General features: G+C 37.2%; 1 protein-coding gene across 4 annotated transcripts in view; it reads left to right on the top strand.

Moving 5' to 3' along the window:
* Positions 1-12,691, top strand: part of Mllt3 (MLLT3 super elongation complex subunit) — a 254,022-nt gene that overhangs the window by 215,765 nt on the left and 25,566 nt on the right. The window contains exon 1 of one of the 4 annotated variants that reach the window (XM_031377821.1): positions 6,649-6,776. The exons of the other annotated variants lie outside the window; for them this stretch is intronic. The gene's annotated coding sequence lies outside the window, so the exon portion shown is untranslated. Of the gene's footprint in view, positions 1-6,648; positions 6,777-12,691 lie in introns of those variants that run through there. 4 annotated transcript variants of the gene reach the window in all.

Here is a 12,691-nt window from a genome sequence, read left to right as displayed (position 1 = left end):
TAGCCCTGGCTGTCCTGGAGCTCACTATGTAGACCAGGCTGGCCTCGGACTCAGAAATCCACCTGCCTCTGCCTCCATTGGCCTTTCCTGAATGATGCCCTCATGACAAGTTAGGGGTCCGTTTTCCTGTGGATTCTGTGTAGTTTTACACAGCATCTTACTGATGACGTATTCCCCTCTGATCCTACAGCAGTAGTCTGGATTCTTGACATTGTTGGTGTGCTTCTCCTTTTCTCTATGACTTGTTTTCTGAGGAATTTGGAGACTCTGATAGATATTGAGTGAAGTTAGTTATTTTTCATTTGACTAGCTCATCCCATTGACCCAGTTACTAGCAATATTCTTACCACAAAAAAAAAAAAAAAAGGTAAGCTAATGGTCTGTTACATTTTCATGTGTGATAAGGAGAACCCCTCCCTCGATTTGCTGGCACACACTTTTATAGGAAATAGTCCTCAAGGAGCTCATCTACTGGAATCATTTCCCCTCAATTCCTGGTTACCTTTTATGTTCAACAATTACATAATTATTGTTGTTCTTTAATGGGAAATTCTTTTAAAGTGAAAATAGATTTTAAAAGAAAGAAGCAGAAAAAATGCGACCATTCATCCTCAGTCTTTGTACTTATACTATTTATTTATCATTGATTAATTAATTTGTTTGTTAGCTGTTTGGTTTATTAGACTAAGTATTCACCAAAAAAAAAAGTGCAGATTTCTTATTCATCTAGGACTTAATCCTGTTTTTTTAACTTGAAGAATACAAGAATACAAGAATATGATACCCCTTTCCTCCCCACCAGGAAAAGTATCCTGTTCTATATTTCTGTTTACAGACCATGGATTTCTCTACTCATTTTAAGTGCCCACCTTATCAAACAGTTAATGGATTGTACTTACTAAAAGAATGACCTTTGGGTAGCTCTCTTGTAGGAGTTTGCAGCAACTTAGGATGTTTATAACTTATCCATTAAATGCTTTTGTTTTTACCCCAAGATCTTGCTATATTAGCACTAATTGCTTGTGTGGTAAGGAGTAATTAATTTTATTCATGAGACTTTTATTGGTATTTGTATACATTCAACAATACAAATGATGTAAGAACGCCCTCTTCAGGATAATACATCACAGTTAGGTCCTCCACAGCAATTCTAGGAGGCATGGGTAGCAAGGTCAAATCAAGGTCAAATAAAATGTTGAGTTGCCATAGGACAGTTGCTCTTAAAGGAGCAGAAAATGCACAGCTTATGTGTGGGGTCTTTAAACACCTATCCTCAAGAAAAAGTCCTTTTATTGGGGGAAATAATATGTTAAATCAAAGCAGAGAAATATGATCTAACAAAGTTGCCAAATCCCTTGCTGCTGTGCCAGGTGCCCATAGATCAGGGAGCAGTGAACTGTAACTCAGATCCCAAATCTCATTCACTGCTTGGTTTTATTAATAAAACTTTATTAAACACAGCCATAATTTGTTTTCATTTGGACTTCTCTTATGTTATAAGGTCAGAATTGAGTAGTTCTAGCAGTGATTGTAATGCCTGTGATTTACTAACCTTTATTATTAGGCCTTTCATGGGAAAAGGTTACCAACTCCCACCATTTAGAGTATTCAAAGTAAAGAAGTTTCTCTTTTAATCCTCATCCTTACTGAGTAGGATTGCAGGGAAAAGTGACTAATACAGATTTTAAAGTAACTCATGCACAAAGCAAAGCCTACACCAGTAAAATCACAGGCATGAAAAGGAGGACACAAGAGGCCATCTCAGTACTTTAAGGTGGCACAAAGTAGAATATGTGTGTGTGTGTGTGTGTGTGTGTGTGTGTGTGTGTGTGTGTAGGTGTGTGTGTAGGTGTGCAAGAGTGTGAGGGTGTGTACACACTAGCCTGTTTTTCACTATAGCATTAGAACGACCAACATAAATAGCCACTAAAGTAGAGAATCAGTATTTTTTTAAACTGGGACTTGTCTTTGGTCTGGAATATTCAGTGTCCTTAGATATTCATTAGCTGTGACATTCCAAAACATCTTTAGAATAGGTGAGTGATCAGGACATCCAAGGAATGGGCTCTGTCATCACCAGTAATGTCTGTGGCAGCTGAAAGCCCTATAAATAGGCTTTGCCTATTCCTGCAAGCTCCATTAGTCTATAGATTAGGCTTCCAAACACATATCGACGTCAGGACCCAAAAGATCTCCTTCTTGGTCTCCTCCTTAGCTAAGCTATAGTCAAAGCAAAAAGTCATTCATAGACTCACTTGTGCTCTTCAGGGCTAGCCTATCAGATTTAGAGTTTATTGGCTTCTAAGAGAATAGACATAGGACTGCTGAGTCGCACATTTGAATGGTCCTTGTACTCTGGCATTCTGCATCTCTGCCACTCTTCAGCATGGAGGAGGCTTTCCCTACACAATAAGGTGCTAGTATGGCTTTGGTGCTCACTGACTCTCACTGCAAACCCTCTAGTTCAGATGATATTATAGGAAGTGTTTTGTGTCTTTACTTGGTCTGTTGTATGAAATGCAGAAATGGCAGCATCAGATGGAAATGGGAGTCTGGTTTCAACCTAGGAAACTGCAGACTGGTCCACCAGAAGTAAAGTGAAGACCTGATCTCTCTCTTTTTTTTTTAATTTATTAGATATTTTCTTTATTTACATGTAAATTTCTCCTTTCCCAGCTTCCCCTCCAAAAAACAAAGAAACAAACAAAAACAACAAAAACAAACCCCTGTTGCCTCCCCTCTCCCCTCTCCCCGTGCCTGCCACCCCACCCTCTCCAACTTATTGGCCCTGGCATTCCCCTACACTGGGGCACAGAACCTTCACAGGGCCGAAGGACCAGATCTCTTAAGAGGAAGGTAGAACTTAAAATACCTCAGTAACCGAAGAATCTGGTTTGCTCCAAACTGCACTTTAGCATCTGGGTTAGAGAGAGACCACTGAACTGTGTCAGACCAAATGTGTTGTTTTCACAGTGGTCTTGAATTGTAACTTTATTAAAATGCAGTGCCAGTTAGTTGGTGATGCAGGATTATGCTAGGCTTCTGTAGATGCTGTAACTTGTTTTGGGTGGTTGTTCCCAACTTAGAATAATTTTTAAAAGCACTGGTACAGTTGACATTTGTAATTGGGGTGACTTGAATGAATATTTGTCAGAGACTGTGTAAAGATTCTTGGTTCAGATTTTGGCACTTTAGGATAGTTTATTAAATCTTTCTAAAATTTTTTCTGGACATAGAGTATTTAAGGTATATTCTCATTTGAACTAAGACAAATACCTGGTTTGCATATTCCAAACATAAATATAAAATTGAAAAGTACAGATTAGTTTTATAAAGACTATAAAACACTATGGCCCCCCATCATGTCTTTAGAATTTTTGTGTGAAATTAAAATATAATTACATCACGTTCACCTTTCCTTCCCCCCCCCACCCCCAACCACTCCAGTGCACACCCTTGCTCTTTCTCAAATTCTTTCTCCTGTTCTCAAAATCCCATAGTTGTCTATTTTTTTAAATTTAGAGTTAGGGTCCCTGAAAGATTTTCTCCTATTTTAGTTAAACTGTTGTGGTGTTCTTGTTTAGGTCTTGCTTAAGCAGCCATGCCCAACGGTTACTTTATTTATCATCTTCAAGGTCAGCAGTAGATGGGCTGGGCCATCTGTCAGCATAGCATCATTAGGGGAATCACCTGAGAGGTGGTCAGGTTGGTTGTGACTGGCTTCCTCCTCCTGTTCTGTCTTTCTTCTCCCTTCTCTTTCAGCTAATGCTGCTGTCACATACAGTTGAGCCGTTTCATCAGAAAGTGATTCTGAATGCCAAGCAGAATGTCCAGCACTAGGAATTCTTTCTGATATATATGTTTTTAATATGGAAAAAGCTTTTGCATAACTCTTCATTATGTTTAGCATATGTTAGTACGTTGGAGATTTTTGTTAAGTACTTTATTGTAGGTTTTATCAGTAAATAAAAATATTTTATAACTTCCCAGTCTGAAGCCACTTTCACTTCTGGGTGAAATTTTACTTGACTAGGAACTTCCAAAAATCAACAAGGGAGGAAACAGATAACCTAGAGTGAGACCATCACACAGCAGGATCCCCTAACTTCAAAAGCCATGGGAGGCTTTACATGGAGCTAGGGATTGCTCTATTTTCTGTACTCCTTGTAAGTTAAATTTGGTTTGGCAGCAAGTTTGGGGAGTAGATAAGGTTCTGTAAGTAGAACTTTGCAGTTTTAGCCAAAGAAAGCAGGCTGTAGATTTGATGCCTCTATTTGATTTATTAGTGCCATATGCATGGCTTTGTGATCTTGAGAATTCAGTAAATGAATGAATTGATATGTATCAGAGCTCTGTAACATGGGAAAGAAATCTTAATTTGCCTGTGGTATTGATACTAATGTAGTTATCCAACACCTGCATCCCATTGATGGTAATTCTGTTAGGTTATATTAAATTTTAATAGTATATACAGACAGCATTAACAAGTTTGGGGATTGCATTAACACCGAGAATACTCTTATTTCCTAGCTATATCACATTTGCTTCTGTTTATAACAGAATCTCCTACTAAGGGAGCAGACAGAGGATGATGCTAGTAGTTGTGGTTAAAGGAAAAACAGAAATAGCTTGACAATAAGAATATCAAATAATAAATTCTCTATGCAATCTCCATTTGATGGCACAGCATAGAGGAATTTTAATTAAATGTGAGGGCTCACTCTACCTCGGAATTCCTCTGTAGTACTTGTAATAAGTAGCCAAAACTACCAGGCAAATATTTCTGCCACCAAGCAGTCATCCATCTGTTTTGTCTTTTTATTTACAAGAACCATGATATGTGACAAAAATGTCCAACTTTATAAAATTGAAATGAACTTTTAAAGACAATATTATATTGTGAGCATCCACTTTAGGTGCATCTTATTCTTGATATTCTCAGCGTCACATTCTGTGCACGAGAGAAAGCCCCTCAACCCCAAGCCATGAAATCTCACTTCTGAAGAATTACATGCCCAGGTGTTTCTTATCTCTAAATGTCTTCTGTTTGTCCTTTTCTTTAATATTTTAAAGTTTTATTTTATATGTACGTGTTTTTACCTGCATGTAGGTAAGCCCACCACATGTGTGTCTAATATTCAGTCAGGTCAGAAGGGGTGCTGGATCCTTCAGAACTGTAGTTAAACATTGTCATGACCCACCATGTTGGCTGCTGGAACCAAATCTGGTTCTTCTGCAAGAGCAGTTAAGTGCTTTTTAAGTGTTTAGCCATCTCTTCAATCCCAGCACTTACCTCTTTAAAGATTTCATCTTTGTATCATGTGTTTGTATAAAGTCCCATTAGAATGCCCTATATATGAGACATTGAGTTAGATGTTGCATAAGCTTCCTGCTTGAGAAGTTGGACCAATATAAAGGAACTCACTCTATTTCTTCGAAGTACTGAGCATATTCAGAAAGGCTATCATGAGAGAGGGCAAGCAAGCTGACTCAGGGATAACTGTTCTTGAATCATAATTTCATAGTTACTCTACTTGATGATGAGTAGCTAATGCTTATCATTTGTTCCATATTCTGCCCTCACCACTTTGCACTGTGTATATACTCAGTCATCAAAATAAACTGACACCATGAAATTTTCTCCACCCCTTTAAAAATGAAGGATGGTGTCTTCAACAGACAGTATTGCTCGGCTGAGGTCACACAGCTGCGATGTGATGGAATCAGGTCTGGTATTTCTGCAGCCTGAACTCTGACTACTCTTCCATTCATGCCATCTGTATGTTGACCTGGAGTTTTCAAAGTACCTGACGTTAAATTAAAATGTAAACCCATTTCAAGTAAAACATAATTATCTTAAGATTATTTGCTTTTTTTTTTTTTAATAAAGCGCCCCTGTATTGTAGAGTGAATAGCCACATTTGCTTTCTGATTCGTGCTTCTTGCTTACTAACATTCCATTATCTGTGCACATTTACACCTCAGGAGCTTTGCTCGCATAGTTGGCAGCCTAATTGTAAAGAGTGACATCTATGTTGTCTCTTCTTATGTTCTAGTAAATAAGAGTCCCATTTTTAAATAGGAACTTAAAAACTTCACATTCAATATATTCACTTTTAACACACTAAGCTTTATTTGCATATACAAAAAAAGGTGATCATCTGTGGTAACTGCCCTGTTTTCTGCACAGGGGTGTGTGCTGCTGCTGTAGATAGGAGGGACAGGTCCCACAGCTGAAGCAGTCAGATGGCAAAGATCCTGGAACCCTTACTTAGCCACTATTTTGTTATTTTATATTATTTTATTTCATTAGTGTGAGGCTTCATAAAACTACATTGGCAAAAATAGTGGATTTCCTGAAAATGTTGGTGTCAAATTTATTTTAGAAAATTGTCTGGCATTACAACGTAATGTGACTGAGGGTCTGGGTGTAGTAGGAGAGAGTTAAGTGTCTGACATCTGATCTCCAGCAGAAGGCCTGCTCCCTGCACATACAGCAGTATCAGATAGAAGAGACTGTTTCTAAAACAGTTGAGGGTGGATGTTTGCTTCTGATTAGCCTGTGTGTACGTGTTGGATGAATGAGTAATGCGAAGTCATGACCATGTGTTTGCTGTCATCTAAACTGCCAATCCAATCCAAATATACAGTGGGTGCCTAAGCAGAGTTCTTTCCTTTCAAGAGAATCATTGTAACAGCGCTCAGTTCCTCCCTGACACTTGGGAGCTTGGGCACGTCTGTGTTCCTGAGGGCTACCCTGTTTGGTTTTGAAAGAGGTGAGGATGATTTCTTTGCTTGTGCTATTGCTTGGTTTTGAAGGCCAGCTGTGTGTAAAGTTTATTTACCGTGGCCAGCAATTATATAGGAGTTTCTAAGATGTTACACAAGGTGCTATATAAAGGAGGTAAAAGTGAACAAAGGCACAGATTATGGAAGAAGTCAGAAAAATCGTTCCAGTTTTAGACCATGAATTTGCATGTAGCATGCCTTATCTAATTGAAACAAAATCTGAGAAAGTTTTATGCATAGGCAGTATTTTATAGTATATCACTGTATGATGGAGCCTTGATAGGTACTTCTCTCCCACAGAGTGAGCTAAGTACAAGAAAAACCTCTTTCTCCTATAACTTCAGAACACTTATACACATTTTAATGCCATTGAATTTTTAAAATGAATATTAAAGAAATAAAAGTTGTTTTTTTTTTTTCTGTTTGAGACTGTATTGCTGAACAGATTCTCTGGCTTTCTAAGAGATGCTAAGGTTTAAAATTGCCAGAACCCTGTCACTCAGACATGAATCTTTTCACTCCGCAAAGTATAATGCTGTTTTCCTGTGTTATAATTATGTAGAATATCACTTTAAGAAGTCACACTGCTTAGATGGTTTCACTGTTCACATGTTTTTATGTTTAAGAACAAATACTGCAAAACTTCACTTCTCCCAGAGAACTAACAACACTCCTGTCATCTATTCATTAGAGTAGTTGGTAAAAATTAGTTATCACTTAAATGTATATGGAAATATTTTTCAATTTGCATTTTAAAATCATTGTCTGTAAATTCTTATCTAAATACATATATTTTTTATTTTAAAGGCTCTAAACATGTTTTAATGGAATTTGAGTTGACTTTCAAATAATTTGTATGACAAATACAATCTAAATTGTCAGAAAATTTAAAGAATATGCATTCATTAAGTGTCATTAGATCTTTACATGCAGACAATAACATTTGCCATTTTCTCCTAAAGAAAGATGAATTATTGGGTTATATATTTGGACTATCAGAAACCATGTACATTAATCAACAGAAATAACTACATTCTGAAAATACAGTCAAGGAGATTTTTTCCCATGTGTATCTGTATAACTTAATACAGTCACATGATATCCAAATAGTTAATCTTGTACACAAATGGGCTACATAATTAAATATAAATGCTAATGCTGACATGTTTTTCTGGTGAGACGAATGTTTTGGGTTTACCTACATGTGGAGGTATTTAAAAACATAAAAGACATTTGGGAGTGTTTTGTGCACATGTTCGCTGTTTGGTTTTGAACATTTGTTTCCTTTTGAAGTGTTTCATTCTGTTGTGATATCGTAGGGAACCACAGCTGACCATAGTGAGTTATCCAGGAAGGGCTCACACTTAGTTTAGAGCAGAAGGAACCCCTGCAAAGCTGCCATCTCTCTCCTTGTCCTCCCAGGCACTCTCCTTTCCCTTCCAACCCGACCTGTCCCCTGCAGTTCACATACTCAGGGAACTGCGCAGTCTGCTTGGCTTACCAGGACATTCATGAGAATAATAGTGTCAGTGTTGCTAGGTTTCCTCCATAGATTTAGTTTAGAAGGACACTTCACTTTTTAGACTAATTTAACCTCAAGGTTTCTAGTACCAAGCTTGCTGAGAGGGCACAATTACATACTTTACATGGTTCATAATATGAAAACCAGCCAGTCTTTCCAGAGATGTTTAAGACAAAAACCAGTTAAGTAAAATAAAATAAAATAAAATAAAAAGAATTGGTTTGTTGTTTGTATTGTGTTGTATTGTGTTGTGTTGCTTTTTACACTGGGTATTTTATGTGTGACTAATAGCTTTGACAGTGTTGGAAAAGTTGAAAAGGAATGTTATAAGCTAAAGGCCAAAGTCATAGAATGCCACATACATTTTTTGAAACATATGTATGTTTAAATATACACTAAGGTTCATAGAGTTGAATTTCTTCTGTATGATTCTACAGGTACATATAGGAAATGATCTTGTTTTGTGAAGACTTAAAAACAGGGTTTGATTTTTAAGTCATTCTTGATATATTGAAATTAAAAATTAAATGTGTTTCTGAGGATCGATTCGGAAATGCTTCCAAGCCACCCTCCAGGAAATCAACAAATCCTTTGGGTTATTGCTGTACTTGAAAGGGAGGACTTTGAAACCTCATTAACTTGTATGTAAGGAAGGGAAAATGGAAGCGAGCTAGAGAGGCTGAGAAGACCTCTAGCTGGTGTGTTGCTGAGCCACCATTGTTGAAGGACATCCTTTCAGCCGATTTCAGTCCCTTTTTTTTTTTTTTTAAAGTCTATTTGGTGATTAGTAACCAGTGGATAAGAGCAGAAAGCCCACGTGAATAAAGACCATAAATACTGAAGTCTTTGGGATAGCAGCCTATAAAACTGTCAGAAAGCATTGGGTAGTGACAAAAGATAGCTCAGAGTAACAAGAAGAGTTAGCTGCAAGGCAATGCTCCATATTCATGGATAGAAGACATCGTTTAGTTTTCTTCGAAATAGAGGTTCTTCTTAGATTCAGTACCTGCTCATCATTATTTATTTGTCTTGCATGGAGTCTGTGTATTCAAAATCTGTGCTTGACTGTGTTTGCTGGTGGGAATCACAATGCTTGTTTAAAGATAGCTTGTTTCCAAAATTAGAGCCATGATTCCTGAGACTCATGTTTAGATCCATCAGGATCTACTTACTTGCTGAGAATGTCAAACCTGACGGCAGTGAGTGGGTGGGGCGTGTGTGTGTCTGTGTGTGTGTGTGTGTGTGTGTGTATTTTTAAAAGGCAGATGGTTAGGAAGTAGATGCTGACAAATGCTTTTCTCTTGATTTTTAAAATAAAGTCTAAAGTTCATAATTCTTAAATATTTCTCCCTAAGGGGAAAACATTGAGTAAATAAAAACAGAAGCATGCAAGACTATACTATAAACTGTTCTTATTCTTCTTGTCCAATGTGGAGATTTAGATGATGGAAGTCTTACTAGCCACACTTTAAATTCGCTGCTAGGATCAGAGAAAACTGAAGATGATGAAGTCTTTATTTTGAACTCCTGTTGTCTGACCCTAGCGATGGTTAGGTGACATTGAGTGACAGTGTTAGCTATCTGAATTCTATGTTTTACTGCATAAACTTCAAATTTACATGTGTGTTGAGAGATGATTTCAGTGGATTTAAAGTATTGTGCTTCCTCTAGTGTGAGGGTTTTATCAACTTAGGGTATTTGCTTTTCAACGTCCTGACTGTGAGAACGAGGCATGTCATTCATGTGAAGGGAGCAGATGTTAAAGGTTCTTGCCCCTGCCTTCCTAATCCCAAACACCCTTTAAGAAGAGAAATGTTCTATTACCCAAATAGGGATCCTTCTGATGGTGAGAAAAGGCGGTAAAAGGCAGTAAATCTGCCTTCTCATTATGAAGTGCAACAATAGATTGATTTATGAAGAAAAGCAACTGTTAGGCTTATATAAGTTGTGTGCGTGGAGGTGCAGGTTCTTCTGGAGCCTGTCGCAGTAGCAGCCCTGCTATTCCTGACAGGAATCTAATATCACCAATGCAGAATATGTGATTCTGAACTCTACATTTGTAAAGGCTTCACTGAGAACAAAACAAAGGAATCCACCTCCCAGTGTTTTCCCATGAGAACAGGCTCCTCAATGTGCCATGTTTGTACTGTTTTTTTTTTTTTAATTTTTATTTTTCATTAGGACATCACAGACATCTTTAAAGTAGTTTCATTTTTGTAGACATTTTGTTAAAACTTGCATTTTAAGTTAAAGATAATGTAAACATGGCATATTTAAATATTTGGCAGTTATAAGTAGTTTTACTTCATACTGCTAATTTTTTAACAAATAATGTAGAAACAAAGCATGGGGGGGAACCATTTAAAGATAACCGCATGCTTCTTGGACTGTGTGAAGCAGAGCGGCAAGGGGGCATCTAAAGATAACCACATGCTTCTCAGGGACTGTGTAAAACACTTTTTATCTTAAGGAATTCTGTAGGCATTTTAAAATCTTTTACATAATCTCATGTCACATAGTGATAAGAAACTCTGTTAGGCTATTTATATTTAATTGAAAATCTTAGAACTTTTGGAGTCCAAGCATAAGACATTGCAGAGTGGGAAAACCTGGAGACTTGAGTAAATTGTGCTGATGTCACACCAGCCTTAGAAAGCTATATGATACAGTTGTGATGTGAGTGGTAAATTACAGGATTAAAGCTGATGCTTGTCAGTATGTTAGTACCAAGCTAGTTTCTCTCAGCAAACATCCTGTAAGAGCTATACATTTCCTAGTTAGGATAATACCTTTGTACTAACTAACATAAGGTGCAAGAAAGCACTTGCAAAGCATTGAGTTTAAAAGGCAAGGACAGAGAAAAATCATGGATTTTTTTTGTCACTTTCTTTTGCCTTTCTGGATTATCTCACACACATTTCCTTAAGCCCATGTGTGTACACTCATCACCCAAAGAGTTTGGAAAGCTTCCCCCATTTAGATAAAGTAAAAGGAATCAGTATGTTGATAAATATATTGATATACTAATTAAGAAGATAAAGGGTATACAAAGAATTATTCTTACAACTAGTAATAATTTTGGTTGTATAAATTTATGATGAGAAAATATTGAATTTTGTACTTGGTTATGATCAGACAGTTTAAAATCAATAGTTTTTCCCCCCAGTGGATTTTAGTTATTTAGGAATTCAAAGTGTGGTAGAAATCATAGAAATATGCTCTTAGCAAATAAAATGAATTTTTAATGTCACTGCCTTGATATTAATTACATGCTTCATATTTAATGGGAAATATCCCATAGATAGCTCAAATATTAAGACTAATAGATGTTGGTTTAAGTAGCCATTCATTGTAGTTCTGCTAGTGTTGGTCAAATGCTCTATAAATATCTAAATGTCTTCATGGCCATTGTTTACTTGGTAATTTTGCAACAATCTATTAGGAATCCTTTTGCAACAATCTACTAGGAATTCTTTTTCCTCTTTTCACTCTTTTATGAGGCATTTGACATTTTGTTACTTGTAACTTTTCCTTTTGTAACCATCTTCAAACTCTGGGTGGGGTGAGGAGGTGGGAGGCTCCACACACACAATTCTCCAGCATCACAATTAAACAATATGTTTAATGTCCAGGTGTAAGACTATAAATTCTTTGCTCGGATGTTTTTGGGCATGTGGCTGTATGTGGTCTGCTTGCAGGTGAGTTTTCACACTCCTAAACCTCTCAGCAAGTGAGGATTCTCAGCCTGTAATCTCTTAGAGCACATCTGGCACATACACCATCTTGCAGCGACTGGAGGTTTTGAAACAGCACATGTTCTGACTACAATAGTCAGTAGCAGCCTTCAAAGTAAGACTGGTGACAAGAGATAAAAGACTTGAGGCTCTTCTGCTTAAACAGAGGAAGCTGAAAGAAAATTACAGCCATCCCTAAGTGTGGAAAAGGGTCTTAGAGAGAGATTTATAGACCCTTGTTCCCCAAGGCCATTTCGTTTCCTAATGAGATTTTGTGTTCTCGGACAGGGTTTGGGGAGTCAAAGGATGACAACATTTAATAATAATAGTGAAGATGATAATGAGGCAGACAGCAAGTGTAGTTGTTAAAGTAGAGATGCTTTAATATAAAGCCAATTAGCTTAGCATCCAGGACAATTTTTATGTCTAAAAGTTGAAAATTTAGTAGAAATAAGGACTTTTTGTTTTGCCAGCAGTTACTTGAAAGGGTAATTCTTAGTTTCTTGCCGTGTTATCAGAAAATGATGGACACAATAGCATTTGATTGTGTAACAGCAGCACAACCTGTGAAATGTGATTCGGGCTTAATTGCAAGCTCATTTAAAGTTTTAAACACTAATGGAGAGTCTGCTGGGGTCACAGACTT

Source organism: Mastomys coucha, unplaced genomic scaffold, assembly GCF_008632895.1.
Source record: "Mastomys coucha isolate ucsf_1 unplaced genomic scaffold, UCSF_Mcou_1 pScaffold18, whole genome shotgun sequence".
Taxonomy (NCBI): Eukaryota; Metazoa; Chordata; class Mammalia; order Rodentia; family Muridae; genus Mastomys; species Mastomys coucha.
This window is presented reverse-complemented; position numbering and strand designations above follow the sequence as displayed.